Raw genomic sequence first — 6,094 nt, forward strand, 5'->3', positions numbered from 1 at the left:
AATGAGTTATAGATAATGTTCTAAAATTTTCAAAAACGTCGGCTAAGAGCAACGCATCGCTTTTCACATAGAGGTCGGTGTATTCTCCTACGAAAACCGAGTTTAAGAGATTTGAAATATTTATACTTTAGTAATTTTACCTAATGTTTGAATATTAAACGCTGTCCAAACATTTTGGGCGTGTAAATAATCCGATTCTAAAATATTTTGATTTTTCAATGAACTGAAAAACGCTTCTCTAGGTGGCAGCATCGTCTCGTCAAATTTCTTTTCATCGTCCATATACTCGTACGGGTAGACTCCCTTCCGCAAAAGCAGTTGAACTTTCTCACTTTCAAAATATTTCTTAACAATCTGAAATTTACTGGCTCCTTCCAAAACGAGATTAGATACTAGAGCATCGAGGCTATCGCTTAGAAATCGATAAGAGTCTAATTTTATTGTTTTTAGGGAGATTTCGGTTTTTAATGTTAAGGTTAAATTCACAATAAAATATATTTACCTAGTTTGAGTGAAATATAATTTTCGCTAGTGGAAGGAATACAGTCAAGTGTCTGTTCCTTAAAATGACCAATCTCCTGACATATAAGATGTAAATCGTATCTATGAAGATTTATTATTATTATTATTAGGTTTATTTCCTGGATAATTAACTTAATAAATTCACCTGCTAAGGTTATGAAGGAAAATAGGGATAAATTCTGGAACTTTCTTTTGAAGATTACAGAGGTTATGCGCTGGCCCCCTATATTTACCGCTGAAATGACAATGATCTCGAACAGCGGGCATATTTCCCTGATTTAGCTGTTTCTGACAAATGTAGCAATGCGTAGCAGCTTGAAACTGTTCCTCCTCCTCCAGGGTAATAATCATTGGTACATTGGTCTCAATGAGTTCCATCAACTCCTTCTCTAATTCTAGAATAGACTCCAGAAATCTTCGAGTTGCATCTTGGCCTCGATAGCAATCGGTTCGAACAGGTACACCTATAAGTCTTCTCTTATAATATATCTAAAAGGGAATTTTGCCAAATAACTTACCGTTAGGTCCAACAAGCACCCACGAATACGCGCAGCTGATGTGCATGTTTACTTTGCTGGTATTTAAATCGGGATCTAGATCACATCCTTGAACTCTCGGTAGGATTGCTTCAAAATCGGCGTAAAATACATACTGCACCTAATAATTTCATTTCATTAAGAGTTAGATTAAATAATTTTTATTTTTACTTTTTCCGTCCACTCATATTTATCAAAATAAAGCGTCTTCTTCTTGGTAGGGAAAACTGTTTTTTGGACGCCGTGGGTGACGCATTCTTCGATATGCGCATCACGTCCCTGTTCAGCGTTGTTTCCGCTGAATCGGTGAAGACACATTCTAATGCAGAAAATAATTAGTAGATTGCAAACTAATATATTGGAAACTAAATTACCTGCAATAATAACTTGTATTTCTGTGTTTTGTTAGATGCTGTAGCAGTTTTCCTAGGTCTCGTATAAGACAGTAATGTCTATTCCCATCGTCAATATCTTTAGTTTCGTCGGTGATGTATAGCAAATCAACCTCCCTTTCATTACAACACTTGTTGGCGCTTACGTAAAGGGGGAATATGTCTCCCGAAAAGCCGAACACAGATATTGATAAATTATTCATTAATTCAAATTTTTTAAGTTCCGTAGCGTTTAATTTGAAAGGAAAAGATATATCACTGGTATCAAGTTCGTTTTCATAAGGTGTATATTTGGAAACACTGTTAGGGTGATGAAACTTAGAAACTGGGTGAAGTTTAGCTAGAATTGACCAGAGAAAACATTTCTCATAATTTTCGTTTCTAATATTAAGAATCGCGTGACGTCGAGATAGTTTTTCAGGTAGTTCCATATACGATGACCCCCGCAACGGTTGGTAAGATGCTACATTTAATTCTACATACAGAACACGGTCAATTACCCAACCCGATCCTATCAAAAATATAATGTTTTAGTTCAAAATATAACTTAAATATAAATTTTAGTACATACCTGTCGCTTCAAAGTTTTCCGCTGCTGACTGTATTGTTTCAATACAGTCATTCAGCTGGTCTTCAATTACATCGAGCGTTAATGTTGTTTGTATAGTGCTCCGGAAATAGATTCTCACTTCCGCACTTTGCTCTTCACCTCCCAAAGGTCTCATATAAATCGATCTTACGAGTAAGAACCACTTAATTCCACGTTTAGAAATTTACTAAAAGCAGCTCGATAACGTCCAATAAACATAGCCGCATCAATATCATAGTCCTCGGCATTGTAACGGATAGACGCTAGCGTATCATTTAGGGCCTGGACCATACTTGGGGATGCTGGCGGCGTTTCATCAAGTATTGGTGAGGCAGGAACAGGTGATGGTGTTGGGCTGTTGGGAAAAGCTGATGCAGATGGTTGGATAGATTGCAGTTGAATGTCTTGAAGCAGACTAGGTGATGGTGTACGGGAAGATGCTGGTGACGGTGTGCGAGACAGGTCCATGGGTTCAGAAGGGCCGGGTGCGTTCAAGTCATGAGTTCGCTGATGTTTCTTAAAATATTCCAATCTAGCAACAGTCTTACCACATACTTCACAGACAAACTTATGTCTATCGCCGTATACTTCTCTAACATGCCGATTTAAATTTGATTTGATGGAAAAACGTTTCGCGCACGTAGGACATGTATACTGAGCTTTAGGCATATTGAATATAGCTACCGCAGTTAACCGTGGAATGACATCCCACAACCCTATACAACCCCTTTTGTAGCATGTTCAAGTATCATTTGAGAACGAAAGTTTCTCATACTTAAACTTTAGATATTCGTTTTAAGTAATACTCGTGATATAGGTTCAAGTGTTAAGCATATTTAAGTACTACAATGCTATTAAAATGAAGTTTAAAAATATTTCCATTCTACGTCACTTTAACAACGAATATTCCATGACGTCAAAACACTCTTAAATTCAAATTAACCGCGTCCCCCGGGTAATCCGCGCACGCGCGCCGCCTAGGTTATCATTACATCATTTTAACTTATTCCGTACCATAAAACGCGATAAGATATACGTTCAAGTATCTTTCGAGATAAGCGTAGATAAATGAACAAGTTGGCCTGGACACAATATGTTGATATACGGGAAAACAAATCGTCGCGAGAAATATCATAAATACATTGACTTTTCGACGATTTTACCCCCATTTCAGCCCTAAAATCCTCGATCCTAGGATCGGAGCCTCGCCCTCACTTCCCTTCTACTAAAGCCCTGACCAATGTGGAATCTAGGTATTCTCAAACTGAGCGAGAAGCCTTGGCAGTTGTATGGTCGTGCGAACATTATCACTTATACTTATATGGAGCGCCGTTCAAGGTTATCACTGATCATCAACCCCTGTTAACCCTTCTTGGTAATCCAGAAGCCAAAACATCGGCTAGAATTGAACGTTGGAACCTAAGACTAGCGCCTTATGCCATTACTCTCGAGTACCAGCCGGGAAAACAGAATCCTGCTGACTACCTGTCGCGACATCCGATAAAATCGAAACGAAGTGAATGTTTGTCAAGAGCGACTGAAAACCAAGTCAACATGATTCTTCACCATGCTATTCCTCGAGCTATCACCTATGACGAAGTAGTGAAAGAGTCAAAAGAAGACCCCACAACTCAATACGCAATCAAATGCTTGATCGAAAACCGCTGGAACACAAACCCTTCACACGAAGAAATTGACTGGGAAACTATTAAACTTTTCAAGCACGTTCGAAATGAATTAACCGTTTAGACAATGTAATCCTAAAAGGTCACAGTATTTATGTACCCAAGACGCTTCAACAACGGGTTATCTCCATCGCCCACGAAGGTCGTTTAGGTTTGGTTAAAACCAAACAACTGCTCCGCACCAAAGTTTGGTTCCCTAAAATGGACTCCATGGTTGCTCAAGTTGTGCAATCTTGTCTTCCTTGTTTAGCGGTCACACCACAATTCACTAAGGAACCACTCCAAATGACGCCTCTACCTGAAGGTCCTTGGACTAACCTGGCAGTAGATCATTTGGGCCCATTCAAAAATGGTCATTACCTGTTGGTCATAATGGATGAGTTCTCCAGATTTCCGGTAGCCGAAGTGGTATCCTCAACCTCGCTCGACGTTAATGTCAAAGCTTTTGACCATATTTTTTCGCTATTTGGTCTACCGAAAGTTTTGAAATCTGATAATGGTCCGCCATTCAATTCGCATGGGTTTGCGGAATATTTATCAACTATCCGAAGTCAATGGAACGCGTTGGCAAAATCAACTTAAAATCTTTCTCTCGACTTATCGCCTCACACCTCATAGTACCACAGGTGTACCGCCATCCGAACTCCTGTTTGGTCGACCAATCAGAGGGAAACTGCCTTCGTTCAACAACAAGGAACCATTGACTGCGCCTTCAGCCGCCTCATTGAAAGAGAGAGACATTGCCGCTAAAGCCAAGATGCGAGAGTACCACGATAAAAATAAAAATGTCAAACATTGTGATCTTCATGTCGGAGATAAAGTACTGGTAAAGATGTCACGTACCCACAAACTATCTCCTCATTTATCCCACAACCGTACAGTATCACTTCAATCAATGGATCAGCTGTCACAGCTGAACGGAATGGACATGAAGTTACTCGCAACTCGTCATTTTATAAACGCATTCCTCAAATACCAGATTCCTCGAAGTCTCAGATCACCGCACAAGCTCAGAATTCAATTGCTAAAGAACGAGAACTTCAAGACGTGACCCAAGATGTTCCACCAGCGGAAACGCCTCAAGTGGTTCAAACGCCAGTTCGTTACAATCTGCGATCTCAACATATTAAACCAAAGAGACTGATAGAGGAGATTTAATTAACCAAGTTTTTCTATTTTTTCTTAAAGAAAAGAGGGATGTAATGTTATGTCCTTTACTTTATATCCTGTTCTTTGAATGATCTATCCTTCGATATGATAATCTGTTCCCAGAGGAGAGCAGACGATTAATTGTTTAATGACCAAAGTATGGTACGCCCGTAACCGCATGGCGAATGCTTGTAACTAGAGTAAATATTAAATATTATGTTTTGATTTAATTAACCGTCTTTTAACATATTTATAATACACTACAACTGCTAAGCTGTTTTTCACCAGAAATATACTATCAAGTGTGTAACATTTTGAAGTAGAGTGGTAAAAAGTTGAAAATATAATTTATAAATGTTTAGAACCAGGTTGACGGTTTTAACTGTTGACCTTTTTCACTATGAATGGCTTTTGTAAAAGCTTCTGGATTAAACCCAAGTTCCATTAGATTTAAAAAAATGAATTAAGACTATACATAGCTAAGTCTGTAAGAAACGGAAGTTTTACAAACTTCCCCGAATATTTGTTTGATCGACCCTTAAAAGTTAAAGATATATATATGGATTTTGGATGAGAGAGCTTGCCTTCTAAAGCTGTTTTAGAATCTTATCAGAATCTCTCTAGATAGACTCTGATCTTATATTAAACTACTATAACCAAGAACAGATAGAAGTACTATGAAAATATTTAATGCTGGCAACATGAAGTTACACATTGCAATTTTTTGTGATATATTAATTTTAAAGACTTCCATTCTGTAGATAAGTATAGTAGCAGGGGACTATGCTTTCATTCATTCGTTCATAGTTAATGGTTCTTCTATCTGTTCTTGCTATAAAACAAAAAAAAACATTTTTAATAAGTCGTTGAGGGTGGTGAGGAACATCGTTGTTCGTTTAGTCTTGTGTTTGTATGTTGCTATTGATTAGCGGGGGGAAATCGGCTAGAATTATAAGATTTATAGTTAGTTGGAGTTCACACTTCGAGCAGTAATAAGCGGTTAGTGTTTTGATGGCCTTAAGGGTCAATCCGAGACAATAGTTATGGAACCAATCTTCGCAATTGTCACATTGAAGGGACCCAGGGAAGGTTCTTGGCGGTGCTCTGCTGTATACAGCACTTCGGGGCTTAACACGGTTCATCCTGTTCTTTAGGAATTAATAATCTCTTTCGGCGGGTTCGGAGACGGCGTACTCTAGCGTGAGAGGTTACGGCTGTTGG

The sequence above is a fragment of the Leiobunum rupestre genome, chromosome 7 (assembly GCF_980474605.1).
Source record: "Leiobunum rupestre chromosome 7, qqLeiRupe1.1.hap1, whole genome shotgun sequence".
Taxonomy (NCBI): Eukaryota; Metazoa; Arthropoda; class Arachnida; order Opiliones; family Sclerosomatidae; genus Leiobunum; species Leiobunum rupestre.